General features: G+C 37.8%; 1 protein-coding gene and 1 long non-coding RNA gene across 7 annotated transcripts in view; both read left to right on the top strand.

Moving 5' to 3' along the window:
- LOC306985637 overlaps positions 1-6818 on the top strand; it is a 37445-nt gene extending 30627 nt beyond the window's left edge. The window contains exon 3 of the long non-coding RNA XR_013794836.1: positions 6464-6818. This is a non-coding gene — a long non-coding RNA (uncharacterized lncRNA). The remainder of the gene's footprint in view (positions 1-6463) is intronic.
- A 764-nt stretch (positions 6819-7582) lies between these two features.
- The window catches only part of hoxc10a (homeobox C10a), a 50895-nt gene continuing 37334 nt past the window's right edge, over positions 7583-21143 (top strand). For 4 of the 6 annotated variants that reach the window (XM_079588082.1, XM_079588087.1, XM_079588083.1 and 1 more), the window contains exon 1: positions 7635-7678. The gene's annotated coding sequence lies outside the window, so the exon portion shown is untranslated. Of the gene's footprint in view, positions 7679-21143 lie in introns of all 6 variants that reach the window. The other 2 variants (XM_079588086.1, XM_079588085.1) reach the window with 2 other exon arrangements.

The following is a 21143-nucleotide window of genomic DNA, read 5'->3' as shown; positions in this document are numbered from 1 at the left end:
TATTCAGCAGCAAGTATTTCGGTACAAGTTTAAGTCCCCTAAATATCACTATAAAACTATGTTGATTGAACTGTAAATCTCCCCGAGGAGTCCAATGAATGTAAAAGTGATTTATTTCAGCAAAATCAAAGTCAGTTTGACCAGGCGTCCAATTCATTTCTGTGATATTTCAGTGAATACGCCGTGTAATTCATGCAGAGCGAAAGACCCTCCCTTTGAAGGCATTCCTACGCTCTGAACACACCCCGTCATTGTCAAAGAGCTGCAGCCTGGCCACCTCACAGAATGTTCTAGTTCGAGTTCAGTGGAGCTCAGAGCCTGAGGGAACCAGGAGGACAGCAGTTCTCGCTCCTCAGCCTGCAATGCGGTGGCACTGCTCGTCACCGACAAATATACGTTAGCCCGCTGCCTTCTCTCAGATGCACATATACAGACACGCTCACCCTCCCTCTCCTTATCACAGAAATAAGCATTTTTACAGAGTTTTAGCTATAAAAAGGCAGGAGCAGATAGGCCATAAATCTGGTCATAAAAATGTTAAGTTGTCAGAGGTGCCATCAGCTATCAATCGTGCGGTGGGAGGCTGGTGGAGGGGAAATCGGTGATAAAAAACAGCATTTTAGGGAAATTATGTCTAGTCTTCCATTTGCAAAGTGCTGCAGTCGTATCCCGCCTGAATCTTAATCACGGGCTCCGGTGCGGGCGGTAGGAGAGAAGTGTGTGTGTGTGTGTGTGTGTGTGTGTGTGTGTGTGTGTGTGTGGTGCAGGAGACTCAGGGAGGGTGGGCCGGTGCCTGAGGTGGAGTTGGAGATGGGGGGAAAGAAATTATACAACTAGCATAAATCTCCTCTACAGTCTCCCAGCCCAACACACACACATACACGGTCTCTCTCATCATCATCTCTCTATCTCCCACTTCATCGCATCTTTCCCTTCCTCTCTCACCTCATTTGCACTCTTCCTCCCCTTTTCTTTACCGGCTCTCCCAACATCTAATCTCTTTTTCATTTTCTCTATCTATCAGTTATTTTCATCTCCACTGTGATTAGTTTCCTTCCTTGTTCCATATGTTGGCTGTTTTGATGCCTCCTTGTTGCCTCTATTCCTAAAGGTGTGTGTGTGTGTGTGTGTGTGTGTGTGTGTGTGTGTGTGTGTGTGTGTGTGTGTGTGTGTGTGTGTGTGTGTGTGTGTGTGTGTGTGTGTGTGTGTGTGTGTGTGTGTGTGTGTGTGTGTGTGTGTGTGTGTGTGTGTGTGTGTGTGTGTGTGTGTGTGTGTGTGTGTGTGTGTGAGAATATTTCCTCTTAGGTACCATTGATTATGCATTCTGTCACAAGGTGGCATTTGTGATGGGGCTCGGGATTACATGTTCATTTATTGCCACTGAATTGTAACTGCATAGATAGATTGATAGATGCGGAGTAAAAAGCACCCGGTCATGCCAGCGTTTCCTGTTCCTCATTGTTTTTCTCATTGCTAGCCTGTTAGGCAGAGCGCCACTCACTGACTTGATGAATGCCCGAATTGTCAGATCTGCAGCGCCGTTTTTTAATTGAAGGTAATTTTGTTAATTAATTTGAAATGGCTCCAGAGTGCTTACAAGATGAGTGATGCCCCTTCAAAAAAAGACACAAACATTAAAGACATATGAGACACATTCACGTTTTGCACCATTTGAACCTCAAAAACATAAAGGCTAGTACTAAAAACTCTCCAAAAAGTGATAGTAGGAATCTAAAATCAGGCAGTAATAGATTTTGAGAGGTACAACAGTAATATAAGACTGTTCACCATTTGCAAACAATTCAAGATCTCAGAATATCACATCATCAGGGTCATTTTTTGTATTGTTTGTCATGTGGTCTTGTATTCAGACATATTACTACTGTATTTGCATACTGTGTAGCAGGGAAGCACACATTTTCGGCCTGTTTTAGTTTCCTCAGTCAGATGAGAAAAGCACTTGATGTCTCAGGTGTTGTGCTGCCACCTATAGTCTCACTATAGGACTGCAGGCTGAAATCAGTTGCCTTATTATTCTAAATTATGAAAAACAGTTTTACTTCATTAAAAGTGAGCACATTCTCTCTGACAGTGAGCTATCATTTTATTGGTATATTGGTGTTTGTATTAGGGCAAAATACATGTATTACATTCAATACATTTATTTGTCTTTGCATTACTAGTGTTTGTTTTTGAGTAGTGATGTCCAAAAGTGTCACTTTACATAGTGTGCATCCTTTGTGCCACTATAGATTTAATCAAACTATACACGCATCAAATAACTAATATCCATATCATCACCTCTAATTGATTAAATATGTATTATTTATGAGTTAATATATTAGCTTTATTAGCACATGGCAATAATTGACTGAATTGCTTAAAAAAAAGTAATCACAAACTTTTAAAATGTTTAAAAGAAATGAATGCAACAACATTTCTGACATGCAGGAACATGAAAGGCTGAAACATGAAATGCTGAGCATTTTGCATGCAAACCAATTAGATTTAATTATAACTGTGGAGTAAAATAAAAGATTATCAAACAGCTGACATGTCAACATTGCTGCGGTAGAGCAATGGGACACCTCCCAACATTACACACTTTGATTGTCTGCTTTCTCTAACACATGTATGGGTCTTTGAGTTTCTGGTAGCAAGCTGATGAGTCAGTTCAGTTATGTTTGACTATAGGAAGACATACAAAATCTGTATTGCTGGGGGCGTTTCTAGAACAGGGTGGTTGAACCACTGCTGTGGACGTTTTGTGGAAGGCCAGCGTGCTGCGATACTTCATTATGCCACCAGAGGGCGGTGAAACATTCACAAAACACATGGACACATCAATTCTGCAGAATGCAGTTCCAGTGCAACTCTTTCAGTGTGTATATCTACAGGAATGTATTTTGAGACGTATATTTTACAGTTGTTAAATTGTATTTATTATTATTAATAGAAGTAGTAGTAAAAGTAATAGTTGTGATAAAAGCAGAAGTTGTTGTAGTAGAAAGGGTGGTGGTAGTAATAATGATAATATAAAATATTTATTTCTTCTGTTTATGAGTCTTAAAGTTTTGAATTCCTAGCTGGACTCCGACATTTGTGAATGAAATGAGCCATGTTGCAAATAATACTCTTTTGTCTCTCAACTCTTTGAGACTATAAATACATATATCCATGGTTCATGTCAACTTATAGGCCTTTAACAAGGTATTACTCCCAACATTTTTCATTTAAGAGTTTGTGTTAAATAAAAAGGACGTTGTCGAGGCCATCTTACTGTAGCCATCCCAAACCGCGGCCAAATTACAAACTGCCAAAGCATTTGAGATGTCTTTGACTTTCCAAAATAAGCCCGTAAGCTGCAGCTCAATGACTCTCAAATGTCACACTATAATTTTTCCAGCCATAAAAATGTGAATGGATTTGTATTTCTTTTTAATGTTCAGGCAGTTTATCACTGATAATTATTAGAGGCAATAATGTAACAGTACATAGAAACTGTTAAGTTAACTCATCACGATGCCCTTTAAAATGCAAATGCCTGTGTTAAAAATATAAAGAGATTCATTGTGGCTTTATTTTCATTTTCAACCACGCTGTAAAAAGAAGAGTAAGGAGAGTGAACGGCTCACTTTAGCTAGTGAAAGACTAGTTATGCAGTATAAAGAAATAAAGAATGTTTACCTCATAAAACAAGATGATTTACACACACCATTTATTCACATTAAAATTTCTGACCAACATTTCAAGAGAATGATGATATGTTGTGAATTATATGAGAGATTTTTACTCTCTCTCTCTCTCTCTCTCTCTCTCTCTCTCTCTTTGTGTGTGTGTGTGTGTGTGTTTCTATGATCTTGGGTACGTGGTTTTAACTTGTTTTGTGGGTCTGTGTCACTTCTGGTTCCCCAGGCCTCCATACAAGCTTGGTCATAAAATGTTTTTTTTTTTTTTTTTTTTTTTTTTTCAGGGCAACTGTGTTAAAAGGAACACCTGTAACTCGATTCAGTGTTCTGGGCCGAGATGCCAATGGCATCTTTACAGCTCTTGGAATGATGACACACACCTAAATAGACACTTTGTGTATACGAGCGAAGCAACGCACGGATACGCATTCCCCAGCCGGAGAGAGGCCATGATGTTTTAAAGTGTGCATGTGAATGGGCACCATTTTGGCTCAGTGTGTGTATTTGTGTGTTTGCACAGGCCTAGCACAGAGGGGGGATGGGAGAGCGCGTGAGAGCCCTGAGGATTCCTGCTAATGTTTTAGTCATTCGCTAGCCTCTGGGCTGGCAGACACATTCAGTGCAAAAAGCATTTGAGCATCCACGATGATTTACCATTTATTTGGACATCTGCACAGAGCTTTTGCACCTCCAGCAATGTCTTGTATTTACGCACAAGCGCACAACCTGACCTCTGCTCACCGTTGCACACTCCCCCCTCTTCTTGAAACGACTTTCAGCTGATTCACCAGCAAAGTATCCGCCGCACAGTCATCTCACCTGCCCGGTCGTAGCACTCTAAATCACGTCCTCTTCAGATCACACCTAACTCATGCGGCGAGTGCTCTCTGGCCTCGCTAAAATCTGCTGCCCTGCTGACACCCAGCACATCTTCACCAGCTGGGCTCATCAATCCTACTGACAGCTGCCTGGTACTGTGCACAGACCTGGATGGCATCCAGAAAAGGAAACCAGTTTTTCTCTCTCTCTCGCTGACATGACATCCACACCCTGCACAGAAAATACCCATCCTTGTGTAAGTGTCTGTGCATGACTCCATTCTGGTAAATATGGAGTGATATTTGACATTTGCCCCCAGAAGCGGTAGCAAAGTAATTTGTTGCACTTTTCTGTCACGCTAGGCCACAGCTGCGGATAGTCTAAGAGTGGGAAAGGGGATGGCCATCAATGACAGGTCTGAGTGCTGTGGGTGGGACTGCCTGTGTGGCATGTGTGTTGAAAGCGATGGCCAGAGGCCTTCTGTCTTTTCAAAAAAAATATGGTGTTATTAGCCCCCGTCTGTCCATAAGAGACACACATGCACACTCGCACAAACACAGCAGGCAAGCCATAATTAGCAGAGAAGCAGACAGACAGGATAATTGGTGGACGCTATATGTTCACAGCTCTGGTTCAAGTAGGGCTTGCCTCAGAGTGTTTTACACCTCAAGAGGACAAATAGCTTGAGGAAGCAAAGAACGGACGGATTTATTGGTCACCTCTGAGTCTTTTGTTTTGAAAGGCCGACTATAAATCAGAATGTCAGCTTTAAAGAATGACTTTGACAATGTTTGACACTTATTTTTTTCTTTTGAGAAGTCGATTTTTTTAAACATTGACGATTTTGTATCTGTACTGTTTGCCATTTTTAAAACAATAAGTGTTCAAAAGCAGCAAGAAACACTTAAAGGGACTGGCACCATAAGCCTAAAGCGGCACTTCTGACGTGTTCTTGGAAAGACATTAGTAGCAAAATCGGTTTTGAGATCGTTCGATCTGTACCACATGCATTAGAACATTCTGACCACTGTCAACAAAATCAATGGCACACAAACGCGAGACCACTAAATTCCTTCCAGTCTGTACTTTTCAACTATTTTCATAGTGCTTTTCAGCAGTAAGAATATGCTTGTCTTTTTCGACTGATGAAGGAAGAAGGCATGGGGGGAGGTGAAGGTAGCTCAGAGGGAGGGAAGAGAGAAAGAGAGAGAAGGGGAAAGAGAAGCCGTGGGGGATGCTGCGTTTGGACATGACATTGTAAAACCTGAAGGCCTTTTATGACTTTTAGTGCCAAGGAGAATATACCAAACAAGAAGATCTCAGCTTAACGTCGCAAACCTGTCTTTCTGCCTCTCTTTATCTGTCTGTCTCTCCGTTGATCTTTCTTTCTGTCTGACGGCACAAAATGTTTTTTTAAGAATGGTGGTTGATGTAATTAGTTTCATGTGGGTTTCAGGATCTGTTGGCATACAAATGTAGCAGCATGTTGTTTGAGACATGTTTACAGCCAAACATTATGTCTTCCTATAAAAGTGTTGTGTGATAAAAGAACACTGGTAACTGTGGGACAATGATTAACATCACAAGGATGGGAGAGGAAGTATGAAGTGAAACTGGATCTGATCCAGTTTTGAGTCTTGTGGGATTTTGAATGCCCAGATATTTTAGAACAAATCTGTCTGTGGGAAAAAAAAAACATCAGAATGCTGCGATGATGATATTAATAAACATCTCAACTATAGTGCTTTCACTGGAAGGTTGCTGTGGAAAGCCACATTCCTGAATAATGGATTATTAAGGATTAGGTATAAATTATATCAGTAGACACATTATATAATGTCCAAGTTCTTGAGGAACAGCTCAGATTTGGCTGGAATGAAGAGAGCATTTATGATTTAGTGAATAGGGAGCGTGCGTTTGCTTCCTGCTTGACTGGCTCTTTCCTCTGGCTTCAGACTTGCTCGATCCAAAGGGCAGGACCTTGGTTTTGGCCATCGCTGCTGTCTGTTTACCATCCCTCCTCATAAACCGGCCTGCCGCGCCATCCAGCCACCCCTCAGGTACTCATTCAGCCTGCAGCGAGTCTCAGCCAGTCAGCACAGTAAACACCCAGATGTCATTACCTGAGAAGAGCAAGCCATCAGGAAAAGCCATTAAGACAAGTGGACTGTACCGCATGGACCGACAGACGACTGTGTGGTGGAACTGGATTATATAATGCTTTTGAGTGGTTACATTTGGACCACATACCCTTTGTATATTTAGAATACCTCTTCAAAGACAAATGTTCATGACAAAATGGTCTGTTGCAAACAATAAAATAAAAAATACAAAATCACCAGTAACCGCTTTGTTTTAAAATAAGTTTTATTTATAGTTATTATTTACATGTTATTGAAATGTATAATAATACAGGCCCAATTCTATACAAGCCAAAATTATTTTCTGTATTCTGTTGCTTTGAAATTGTGGTGGTCCAATGGTTTGTCTAAGGGATTGAAGATGTAAGCTTTTTTATTAGCCATGCAGCTCATACGATATCTTAAACAAGCATTAATTTTCTCTTCTGGCATTTCAAGAAATTAAACAATAAAAAGTGCCGAAGCCTTCACTGATCTAGTAAGATCAATCACTAAATTAGGACATTTGTTTCTGAACGGTGATAATTCTGAAATTACGTGAAAACAGAATTACTTATCTACTGTGGGGCTTAATGGAGTTCATATGTACAACAAAAACTAATTTACAAAATAAAATAAAACCGTGTTTACATAAAATATTAAAATTATTGGGGTTTCGAAAATGACAACACATGCGCACAAGACATGCGCACATTGAATAAAACTACAAAACGCCAATGCACAATTACAAATAAGCACTGTAAAAAAACAGCCTACATGTCTCTGATAAAAGTTTGAAGAAATTTGTGTTGGCTTTGGTTTCCTATCCGTTCGTCTGAGAGTAAGAAGTAGCCTAATTATTTACGTATGCACACTATGTTTAGAGACCACACTGATTGTTACGAAAATGAGATTCGATGGCATGAAATCAGGTGACTAATCATAGCGATAATTGCAGTGGACTAGAAACATGTGAACTTAATTGATTCTGTGTGGAATTAGCAGCCTTGCAAGAAAGTCAACAAACGACTCTGCAACTCTTCTTAAACGGTAAGCTAAATGTTTACATCCTTGGCCGCTGTGCCAAAATTGTGAATTTAGACTTTCTAATATATTGAGACTTTAAAAATTATCCCCAAGTTATGTACTCATTCTTTTCACTAGAGATGATAATTGTTTGAGTTATTTCCAGAACGAATCGTGTGCGTTAAGATGAATGTATAATTCAGTCACTAATGTTAGTTATTGCATTTATTGTTAAGTTACTAATTCTAATCAGCTGCTTAAAAAGAATAGAGGCTACATGTTGGGCCTGAAACTGTAATTTTACAATTACATTTCATTGTTTTTAAATTAAAATTATGTTATGTCGTTTCTTATGAGCATCACATTAAAGTTAATGTGTCTTGACCTATAATGTAAGAGCATTTTTATGTATTGACAGTGGTTCTGATTTCAGCCATTCACCTTGTTATGGTTCACCCTTTGGACGTTAGGGAGTTTTTCTGACCTTTAAAGGGATAGTTCGCCGAAACAATTTAAAATATGTCATTAATTCGCCTACTCGCCCTCATATCGTTCCATCCAACCCGTAAACTTTCGTTCATCTTCGAAACAAAAACTAAGATATTTTAATATCAAGAAATGTCTGTCCCTCCATTGACAGCTATAAGTTACGCAACTACCACTTTGACTTGCTAAAGTTCATAAAGAGATCGTAAAAATGATCCATAAGAATTGAGTGGTTTAGTTAAAATTTTCTGAAAAGGCACGATCGCTTTGCTAAAAAGATTTAATTTAGACTTGTATTAACATTCATCAACGCACACCTTAGTTATGGTAAATGGAAGCTAAGGATGTCCGCTTCATTCTCGTGTGTCAAGCAGAATCGGCTGAGCTTTATGTTCGCTGATTAATGTGGATGTGACATGTGGATAAAAGCCTAATTTCAATATGTTCATCAAATAAAGCAATCGTGTCTCTTCAGAAAATTTGGACTAAACTGCTCGATTTATGGATTAGTTAATCGATCTCTTTATGAACTTTTTGAAGTCACAAAGTGGCAGTTGAGTAGCTGTCAATGGAGGGACAGAAATCGCTCAGATTTCGTAAAAAATATCTTCATTTGTGTTCCGAAGATGAACTGAAGTCTGACGGGTTTGGAAAAACAAGGGTGAGTAAATTATGACAGAAAATATTATTTTTTGGGTGATCTATCATCAAATCTTTTTTGACAGTTTGACAGATACAATTTTATCCATTGAGAAGCCAAGCAAATTGTAGCAATTACATTATTATCCTTTGTGTGCATCGTTTTGCCTTTGCATGCAAAATTATAGTCAGTTCTATTCTAATGTGGTATTTGTTACACTTAACAATTTGACTATGAATTCACTGTTGGATTTTTTTTTTAAATGCATTATTTGTTAATTTAACTGGTAAACCCCTGTCGGCCCTGTTAATATATATATATATATTAAAGTGCTTCATGATCCCATTACATATAGGACAAGTACCATCCAGAGATATAGAATATGTATGAAACATAAAATAGCCAGATCACCACCTATTGTATTGATCCATGATCCATAAATAATTTGAATGCATATAGCCATTTTTTGTCTGTTCTCTTTCCTTTGTTTGTGTGGGAGTGGAAAGGCAATAAATGCAAGCTATTGCATGTGGCTTTGCAACAAATCCAAATGTTTTAGTCTATAAGTGGGAGTCAAAGCTTAGCCAAGAGACACAGATAGTGACAAACGCTCCCTGGTTATTTAATTAGAGGCGGCTCTAATGTTTTCCATGTTTCTCTGGAGTGACTGGCGTATAGGGAGGGGGAGCGGTGACATCAGTGACTTTAACTGGAACCAGATGGAGACTAATTAACAAAAGGGCAATGCTGTAATGGAAACTGAATCAGTGTTCACATACAGGTGTCAAAAAAGATAGAGGAACAATACGGAGTCATAACTGAAGGAAATCACACCAGGTTGCCTCTCATGGAGCTGTTTCAAGACAGACATTTTTCCTTCATTGGGTCATAGCTGGAAACCAAGAGATTAGCTTGAGTACTTCAGCAGTGTGGCTTGGGTTTGAGGCCTGGCCTTTAAGGCACAAACCAAGCAAAATTTTCCAAAAGCTTATTGTGTACTGTTCTGCATGACAACGAAGTCTTTTGTCATTATTTTTTTTATTTTTTATTGTTGAGTGGAATAACAAATGATGCTTGCTATAGACATGACAGGAGACCATAAAGGAGGGGGTCAGACATGGTTGCGTGAGGTTTCTAGACTAGTTTCTAAACTAGAGGTTTTTGGGAAGTGTGATAGGTGTAGACTGAATAACACTACAGACTGATGTCGTGTTGAAAGCTGCAGTCAGATGCAATACTGTCATATAAAATGCTTGGATAATAGCTATGTATTAGTGTAAAATACTGATACACATCTTTAAAAGGGTTAGTTCACCCAAAATGTTTAAATCTGTCATCATTTACTCAACCTTATGTCGTCCCAAGCTCGTAAGACTTTCGTTCATTTTCGGAACACAAATGAAGAGATTTTTGAGGAAATCTGAGAGATTTCTGTCACTCCATTGACAGCTACGCAACTACCACTTTGACACTTCAAAAAGTTTATAAAGAGATAAAAAACTAATCTAGCTAATCGAAGTTGTTTAGTCAATTTTCTAAAGAGACTCACTTTATATGATAAACTTGTTTCATTTAGGCTTTTATTCACATATAAACATTGATCAAGGAACATGAACAGAAGCTCAACCGAACCTGCTTGATGCGGGAGAACAAACCTCTTTTGAGGAAGCTGAAACGTACTGCGTAACATGAGTGTGAACGTCATTGGTTCTTGCTGAAGCTCAAAAGTGCTGCATAACACATGAGAATGAACCTCATTGGTTCTTGCTGAAACTCAAACGTGCTGCGTAACATGAGTGTGAACGTCATTGGTTCTTGCTGAAGCTCAAATTTGCTACGTATCACGAGAATGAACCTCATTACTTCTTGCTGAAGCTCAAGTGTGCTGCATAACACATGAGAATGAACCTCATTGGTTCTTGCTGAAACTCAAACGTGCTGCATAACACGAGAATGAACCTCATTGGTTCTTGCTGAAGCTCAAATGTGCTACGTAACACGAGAATGAATCTCACTGATTCTTGCAGAAGCTCAAACGTACTGCGTAACACATGAGATTGAACGTCATTGGTTCTTGCGGAAGCTCAAACATGCTGCGTAACACACAAAATTTATCTCATTGGTTCTTGCTGAAGCTCAAAAGTACTGCGTAACACATGAGAATGAACCTCATTGATTCCTTGCTGAAGCCCAAACGTGCTGCGTAACATGAGAATGAACCTCATTGGTTGTTGCTGAAGCCCAAACGTGCTGCGTAACACGAGAATGAACCTCATTGGTTGTTGCTGAATCTCAAAGGTGCTGTGTAACACGAGAATGAACCTCATTGGTTCCTTGCTGAAGCTCAAACGTGCTGCGTAACACGAGAATGAACCTCATTGGTTGTTGCTGAATCTCAAAGGTGCTGTGTAACACGAGAATGAACCTCATTGGTTCTTGCTGAATCTCAAACGTGCTGCGTAACACGAGAATGAACCTCATTGGTTCTTGCAGAAGCTCAAACGTGCTGTGTAACACGAGAATGAACCTCATTGGTTCTTGCGGAAGCTCAAAGGTGCTGTGTAACACGAGAATGAACCTCATTGGTTCCTTGCTGAAGCTCAAACGTGCTGTGTAACATGAATGAACCTCATTGGTTCTTGCTGAAGCTCAAACGAGCTGCGTAACGATTTTCACTTTCTCCATCTCACATTTTTAATGACATTTAAATGTAGCTTTAATCTCTCAATGCATTTTCTAACTGAAGCACAGAAATGATTGTACATTGTGGCATTATCATTATCTGTCCACTGTACAGTCTTTGCTGTGATAAGAAGGACTATACGTGTGTTTTTAAGGTTCATATCCATATATTTGGTGTTGTAAACACCCTGGAGGGTTGAAGTCATCCACTGATTATTGCTTAGCCTATGATTTATTATTTATTTATATGAAGCACAAATGGTGCAACTCTGAATAGTATTTTACAGATAGACTTGATTACAGAATTTTGACACCGAACTTGGTGGCTAAAAAGAAGAATCGGTGCTGTTTTGATTCCGGTGCTCTACAAACTGAAAAAAGGATTGTTTGGATACTCAATAAAAGCCATAGTAACGGAGTTGTTGGGTTGTTGCTGTTGTTGTTTTACATATGGTATCTTTGTTTTTCTGTACAACAGGATATTGATTCTTAGATGACATGTCATCATAACTAGACCACCTGTATCTATTATCATTCAAATGAATAGTAGTCTGGTTAGTATTCAGGCTTGTGGAGCAATTTAATACTTGTAAACTTCACCATTGCATGAAATCTCCCCTCTAGCTCTAATTTCAAGTGCATGTCACTGGGAAAGAATCATAAATCAACAAAATTGGCATTTGAGGGACAGATTTTTTGGCAGATGGATCTTGTATCTTTGTCACCATTTTTAGCCACACATTAAGAGTGTATTATTACTTTGTGTTTCTTTGTGATACATATCTATGCATTGATGCCAAGAACCTCTGTAAAAGCTGTTTGGTTATCACACATTTTGTTTAAAGGGACTTTTATTGTGTTCCCTGGTCATTTATCTTGCTTTTTATAGATATAAAATATCTATAAAAAATATAAATCCTATAAAATTGCTAGTAAGGTGCATTAATACAATGCCATTAAAAATGATCGCTTCACAGTCAAGCTACTATCAAAAAAAGGGTGCTTGTGACCAAAATGCGACTGCCTCCCTGTTCCACATGGACCACTCAGCACATGGAGATGATATAATCATAGACTATTTCATTATGAGATCACATTTTGTACACCAAATAATTATTTATTGCTCATTATGTTGCTAGAAATAAAGAACAAAATAGGTCTTATTAATGTATACCATCTTCCCATATTTTAAGCGCTAACTGTTTGACAGTTTAGCTCCAGGATCACCTGAAGCAATGGTGTATTGGTTAAAAATTAGCGTGAGTTTTTGGCAGGTCACGTTAGTCAAGCTTGCATCAGCTGACACTCAGCTGATCCACCTCTACCTATAGGAATACGACGCCTATCACAGCATCCATATATAAGCTCCTTCAGTATTATCAGCAGCTATCACGCGAATTACCCTCCCCCATCCCCAGCTCCTCCTCTCCTCAGTCAGTATGGCATTCTGATTCCCCTTGAATCAGAATAAATTCTCGAATTATGTTGTACTTTAAAATCTTGAATTAATGATATCTGCAATGCATGTTGGTTCTGTTCTGTTTACCCTAAGGGGGGTTATTGCTTCTCTCCCTGCTCTGCATGCTAGGCTGCATGGATGCGCAGGGAGTTCTCGCCCAAAACAGAACCATACCGCCAATCCAAACTGTATGCTAATTGCCAATCGTATTTGACGATAGTGGTCCTAACAGAATCATTATGTATGTTAGACACACAAAATGACCTAAGGCTTGTACAGCCATGGCACTGAGTTATGGTGCATTGATGCATTATTCTTATTTCATTCCTTTTCTTTTGAACATGGTAGTAGAGGTTGAAGTTTGGAGCTGAAAACTGTATATTCAGCTTCTTCTTTTTTTCACAGCAGTCCTCTTCAGCTTTTGCTGCTGTGGCGGTGTTGATTATTTCTTTATAAATGTGTGCTCATTTTTCATAACAATGTAAATGTGTGATTAATATTAACATGATTGCATGTGTTGCTCATTTTGAGTGTGTATATGTTCTCCTATCTCAAAATACAAAGTCAACAATACGATTTTGATGACCATTCTTTTAAACTGATGGTGTCCATTCATTTTCCACCCCTCCACGCCAAGTATAATAGCTTGATGAAAGTATATATTAATGACCATCATGTAAACGTTGATCATGGGCATACATCTTCCTGTGGTTCTCTCTCATCTAGACGTTCAGACTGCTTCATGTCCGAATCAACAATGATCTTGAACACCCGCAACCTAAGATCCCTGCAAGATGTCTGTGTTGTGGAGTTTCATCCAACATGCACTAAACCCGCACCAGCTGATTCTCTGATTTTATTGCTGACCACAATGAACCTTCGCTGAGCCCTGCAGATCCATCTCTTATGAAGTGTTCACTTACATTCACTGTCATGTCAGTATTTAGTGGTGAAGCATACGGAGTGAGGGGAAAAAAAATGGAAAAATGTTTACAACTCAAAAAAATTTCGGAAAGTCGTCCAGTATGCCAGTTGAGACAAATAAGGAACAGGGACATCTTTAATCTGCAAGCCTTCTTATAATATGATGAAGCCATATTGCGATATGTTTTGCCAAGTAACATGAACGTTTAAAAAGAACGTGTTTGATTCGTCTCCATCGTCTAGCTGGCTACTATACTTTGCAGACCATCACGTGCTTGTACACTAGCATCCGAGCTCTTGCAATGACAATAAGTCACGTAGGCTGCATTATTGTCCAGCATTCAGAGACTGTACATTATTGCCGTCGACAGTCGTGTTAAGCCTTTCAAGCATTTAATATCTCACTCATGCATATTATTTTACAGCAGCAGGATGCGTTAATGATCTAATTAAGGACAGGATTAATTAAGGACCCTGAGTGCGCGCTCTGTTGATACAGGCGAATTTAAAATCTCAGCTCCTCACTTCTGCAGGGCTCTTCATAAAATCCCACGCAGGATGAAATGTTGCAAAATGCGGTTTTTCAATGCCCCATAACCACTCTGGATATGTTCATAAAAAAGCTTTAATTTCAAATTACATTTGGTTTGTATTTACTTTGCATTTATGGACGGCTTGAGTGAGAAAAACAACTTTTATCCAAATAAGAATAGGTCTTTAAACATACCAATTAAATCAATAAAACCAATCGGAGTACTGGAAGCACACACATTTAAGCATAGTTAAAATGTTTATTTGGAACTCAGGGTAGAATGGCTTTATCTGATGAGCGTGCCACGCCTTTGTATAGCTCCAAACTAAATAATAGCAAGATATGTTTATGCATGTGATTAGGTCCCATCATTTAAAATATTTGTAACCGATTCTCATTTGCGAATGCCAATTCTCGTTTTGTGGAAATATTCAGAAACATTGTGAATGTTCTCGGGGGCAAATGGATCAAACTTGTCTCTAAGCAAACTTTTTTTTTTTTTTTTTTTTTTTTTCTGTTTAGTGAAGTTTGTTCAGAAGACCTTTAGTGGAACAGCCGAATTGGATAGATAATAATGAATTATTTTGTTCAGCAAGATGATGGGTTAAAAATATTTATTTATTTTATTTCTAATTTTATTTGAAAAATTAGTCGAATTTATTCACGACTTTTTCACCATCGTGGATCCCCAGATTATCACTAAAGTGTAACGGTTATGAACTGTAACTTCCAAATGGTTCTGGTCTCTTTGTGTTGAAATCTAAACTAATGCAAGGAAACAAAAGAAAATAAGTACACTTTTTTTATTGAGATATGTTTTTACAAGACCTATAACGTTTGAAAATATTGGTTATAAATGGGAAAACGGGGAACACTTAAACACTGAATTTTTAATGATACAATGTTAAACTTGGAGAGGTGATGAGTATCACTTACTGTTTTAAGTTTAACCATAGACCGTTATTTGGTTTGTGAAGCTGTAATTTTAGGTAGCATGCATGGGCCAAAAATAAGACATCCAATGTTGCACGTAATCAAACGCAGGAACGGTTGTTGTTTGGATCTGTGAGAGAAATTTGTCTAATGCACCACTTAACGTGACTGAACGGTTTTTTTTGTAAATATTGTCTAAATTTCAAACGCGTATTTTTAAAATGTTTTTTTCTATACGAATGGAATTCTAATTTATCAACTGAACTATTAGAGTTTAAGAAAACAATATTGCACATAGAAAAGTGTTTTAAAACTTCAAGACAAAAGTTGTGCATTCCTACTGTGATTTATTTTGTTAGAGGTGAAGGGGTCTCCTTGCGCGTTCTCCTTGGCTGTCTGCTGTGAGAGACTTTGAACTTGAACTTTACTTGTTGTCCCTGTCCAGCCGAATATGAATCGATTGTGAAAGTGCTTATCGATTTTGTATGTAATACATACATTTAATATAATAACCGACTGTAACTTTTAATTGATTAAAAATGCTCTTTTTTTCTAAATGCATAATTTGTCCTTGCGTAAACATGCGTTTAGGAAACATGGTAGTCGTGCTTGCGAATTATTGGCTATTTATGTCTGATGTCATAGTTTAAAATGTGGTATAATTTTAGTGTTCTAGTGCGATTTTAACTTTATTTTCATTTTGTACACCAATTTGCAATGTCGAAAGAGCTACATTTTATTAAGTGCTTATTAGTGCTCAATACTAGTTATACATTTATGCCAGGGATTGGATTGTGATCCTCCTCTTCCTTATGAACAACTGTATATTCGTAATTATGTGGATGGAATATGTTCAGACATGTCATTCATCATAAGGTCGTGAAAACGGCAAGTAACTTGTTTTAGTATTTTCTAGTGCAAATTATATCATTTACTTTTTTAGATTTTGAGAAAAGTAATTTTACTTCTGTACTTGATGATCACTTAAACTATACTTCAAGTCAAATGCAAATATTCAAGGACGTTTTTCATGCTTTTGTTGGCAATCCTTGTACCTTGACCTTCATCATGTTTTGTTAATCGATGTAAAATGCAGACGGAGAACAACTTGTCTGTTTGAATTAATTTGCCTATATATAATAAGACGATTAAAACAACTTTTGTCCGTATTTTTATGGTGATTTCAGAAGCTATTTGTGCGTTATTTTTTTCCTGAGGTAGGCTACATGTTTTAAAACTAGATCGAAGGACTATTCAAGTGTACACTTCATTACAGCGGCGAATAAGAACAATAGCCTAACAAACTATCCAATTTCGTTTCCCTTTAAAGTTTACATGTATAAAGTAACAAAAATATGTAACAATATATTATTGTGTCCAGTGATGAATTTGAGGCCAGAATGACCACTACTTTTCATTATGTGTCCACATACTTTCCTGGAGTCTCTGATGCGTCATATGGATAATTATACATCTGAGATGTAGGCTAGATTATTTTTGTTTTTTCCAGAGATTTTCAGCACTGTCAGAATATGCCAGATTTTTGTTCTCATCAATGTTTTTAACATTCCATCGGTCAGCAGCTCTTTGCACGTCTATACACACATAGGCTACCACACACTATTGAGTGTATAATAAAAAGGGATATTTTTTATTTTTTTAGAACTGCACAGATTAAGCTATTACACAACATATATTCACGTGTACTATAATAACAATAACAAACTCTGAATTTACACACATCCCTTTGTTTCCTCGATGATTTCAATGCTTTGTGATAGTGTTTTCTTTTTTCTTTTTTTCTCTGAGTAGTGAAGCTGCCCACTTCTTTAGAGAAATCCTCTATGTACTCCACATTACGTTGGTTTTCCAGTATTTTCTGTACATTTGAGCTCATCCCAACAGTGGCTGAGATCCAGCTTTTCACACTTAGGACAACTGAGGGACTCATACTCAACTATAAAAGGTGTATACATCCATATTTGAAACCAATATTAAACGTTTGTAATCAGGATGATCCGTGTAAAATGTGTCTTGTGGGAAATATGTATAATGTCTTATGTACACTCTTAAAAGTAAAGGTTACAAAAACCGAGTATCGCATGCCATAGAAGAATATTTTTTGGTTCACCAGAAAATCTTTCAGTGATCAGTTCTTAAAATAACAAATTTTCTTTCTTATATGAAGTACAATTTAATCATATAGCCTACCTTTTGTGCAAAGGTTCTTTATGAAAGCATCGATGCCAATAAAGAAACTTTATTTTTAAGAGTGTACCTTGTGTAGCTCTAAAAACAACGTGCTATTTCTTATATTTATTTCTGCAAGGGGGTTATAAACTTAGTAGAGAAAGGTGGTATGAAAACGTACGCACTCAACAGCACTACGTAGCCTATATCATCGCATGCAAATAGATGGCCAACCCGTTTTAGATAAACAGTAAAACAGTGTTTAATGAGATTTTCAGACTATATGGTTCTTATCTTTAGGTTGTTTTATACGATTATGAAACATTTATAATTTGATTAGGCTACGTTTTGTAAATCAAAAAGGATATTTTTCCAATGATGACTGAACGCCTGTGAAATATAACACAAAATAACACTGATGTTAATTGTAGCAAGCTATTGTGGAAATACAAGCTCTTTTGCTGTTTATAGCTGTTGCTCCGGGAGAAAAAAAAAACATAGGCTAGTGAAACGTAAAATAACTCCCAACTGTTAATGAATTGTTGAATTTTGTTGAAAATACGACCATTCGTCCTCCGTGTTTAAACCGCAATATGGACTCGTTTTGGTCGTTTAAAATAAAGCTAAACATATTTGTTGCCTTTTTAGTACCCTAAACAAACTTCTGTTACTTTTTCCTGGTGAAAAACATTGAGCCATGATAAAAGCCTATTTTTTAACCCTATTTCTAACACATTCCATATTAGTAGATTAGCCTATGTGTGATATGCGTATGGCACCTATACTATTTTATACAGTAGGCTATAATATAATAAGGCCAGTGCATTTGCGGGTATTTAAAAACTTGAAATAAATCGGTGTTTGTCGGTTGCTGTAGTGTTTTGCTGTTTTTTCGCCTCTCTTAAAGATCAAATATTCTGAAATAATATAGCCTATTTAAAACGCATAAAGCAAGAGCTCGCAGCGTTACTTGGCCTATACAGATTTTTTTTTTCTTCAAGCTACAAATAGCCACAAAACCAGTACAAAATGATCTTATAATGAAATTGGTCCATATTCTAGCACATATTCCAGGTTCATTTTCATATCCCACTTCTGGCGTGGGCATTCTGAGATCCCAATGGTAGCCTATATTCCGTAGGCCCTATATGGAGGGAAAAAACACACACAAAAAACTCTATTTGACTATCTTTAAAGAAAAGATGTCAGAAACCGAGAAAGTTGCACTTACATGCTGTCGCAATTAACATGTCTGCAGAGGAACTGACCGCCTCCTTTAACTTGAACTTGGACTTCCGACTAGACGTGCCTGAAAGTGGGGGAGACATTTTGTGAGACGCTCTGACAAACGGACTTTTAGTTGCCATTGTAATGCAGCCCTCTGAGTATAAAGGACTTAACATGGTAAAATGAGTAACGTAGAAGTTCCGAAGCTACAGAGTAGGCCTACGAGTTATCAAAACGTGCACGAGATCCTCTGAGTCAGTGCTTTAGGATTTTAATGTTGTTCCCAGTTTTACACCGACATAAATGGTCCGGCAAAACAGAAAACATGCTACGAGTCCACAGTCTACATAATCAGTTTTTTTTTTTTTCGTGTTTTTCTGGTTTTGATCAGATTTTGCATTCTCACTTCAGTGTAACCCTATATGGTAGTGATACATAATTGCAACGCAGGTGATATAGGCCTATAACAAATAAATCTGATCGTGCACTTCTGTTAAAAATGAAGATCCTGGTCTGTAGGCCTATATTACCTTCCAATTTCTTACTATACCATTTCTCATTATGCCTGACCGCAGATTTAAATAGTCATCTCACTTGCTCGTGCTGTTCTTCATATAAGCCACACATTTTACCGCATTGCACCGAGACTGAATCGACGCAGGCCTAGTCATATTCTGCTGAACTATGCGAGATTTAATACGGATTTGTTGCTTCAAGGGGACGATATTGCTTTCTGGAATAAGAAAGAAGGTCATTACGAAACAGTGTTTGAGGTGTTTTGTTTTGAACGACAATTTGTTTTTAATACTTCCTACTCAACTAGCCTATAGACTGTTCTTTTTTTAGATTAAACTTTAAATTGAATGCTATTGGTATAGTGGTATACTATAGGAGCACTGTGGCACTGCAGTGACATTGATACATATTCATGAACGTTGGCACTGCACTCTGCAGGATTTTTTTTTTTTTCATAGGAGAATCAATTCCTGAACCAGGCCTGCAGCAGCCCCGCAAGAATGTGCATGCAGAGGCAAATGTGTAGCTTTTAAGCGCCTTGAGCACATTACATTTTTTGATGCAGTGCTTATTGGCACATTGAACAGGTTGAGTTTGCGTTTTTGAAGACATGCGTTCAACATAGCTACTGTCTTATGTAAACATCGAGTATTTAGGTGGGTAATTCATTCTTTCTTGGTTAATAAAGAAAATCTGCTGTGTTTGAACCATATTTAGCGTAACGTTATCTGCATTTTACTTGTAACCCATGGTATTGTGGAGAAGGTACGTACTTTTAACTCACGTCTTTGGAAATTTGACAAGTTTTTATTAATGATTTAAAAAGGGTGGAAAATAATGTTTAGTAGATGTTAGGCTATAGGCCTATATCAATTTCAGAAAACACCTTTTTTAAAGAGTGAGTGAATCGAATTTGTGATGTGTGATTTGGTTGCCATCATATGAAAGTGCGTAGGCTATCTATACGAGGAATGTTATTTCTCGTGCCATTTATACGCCAAAAATAGTTTTTGCGTGCATATGATAGGCCTACGCAGTTTTCGCGTGCATATGATACGCACTTTATGGACGTGTAATACGCACGCACTCCCCACCGCTAATCCTACCCAAGGGTTTTCAGTGCGTAGCATATGCACGCAAAAACCATTTTTTGCGTATAAATAGTAGCCTACGAGAAATAACTTTCGTGTTATACGCACTTTCATCAGATCGTGTTGGACTAAACTACAGAACGTGAATATTCGAATGGTCTCTGTATGCATTAGAAACCAGAATAGAAGCCACCTTTTAATAGGGCTGTGGCTAGCGAGCTTTAACTGATGTTGCAATCGATCTTTCACCCACTCCATGACAACGTAAGACGCACAGACACAACAATGCTGCTCCCAAATCCCCGAATGACAGATTTCCTTGTCTTTACCTCAGACAACCAAAACTTTTAAACTATTACTTTTCCATGAATGAATATACAGATCAACTAGTCTGAGCTCTAGTATGATAGACTAAAATATCCCGTTTTAATGTCAGAAAATAAGTTAAAATGATCATGCTTTTCCGTTCTTCATTTGTTTTCTGTTATGTGACATGCTCATGTGTAAATCTGAATGAAGATTTGGACACAGTGTGGATAGAGAGATGGATAAGAGAGCACGACAGGTTTAAGTATGCCAGTAGCTGATAGATTGGTATGGTATTTAATATCATAGCAGAGCAATGAAATTAGACTGAAGTTTTATAGTATAAATAAAACTATTTACTTAACATTACTTTTTACCATTATATATAATAGATTGCATTAGAATAATTTGCCACGTGATAACTATTTCTCTCCAATGGTCATACAATAAAAAAATCTATTTTTTGTAAATGATCGCTGAGTCGCCTTTAGATGCATTGGTTT

Source organism: Phoxinus phoxinus (assembly GCF_949152265.1).
Source record: "Phoxinus phoxinus genome assembly, chromosome: 18".
Lineage (NCBI taxonomy): Eukaryota > Metazoa > Chordata > Actinopteri > Cypriniformes > Leuciscidae > Phoxinus > Phoxinus phoxinus.
This window is presented reverse-complemented; position numbering and strand designations above follow the sequence as displayed.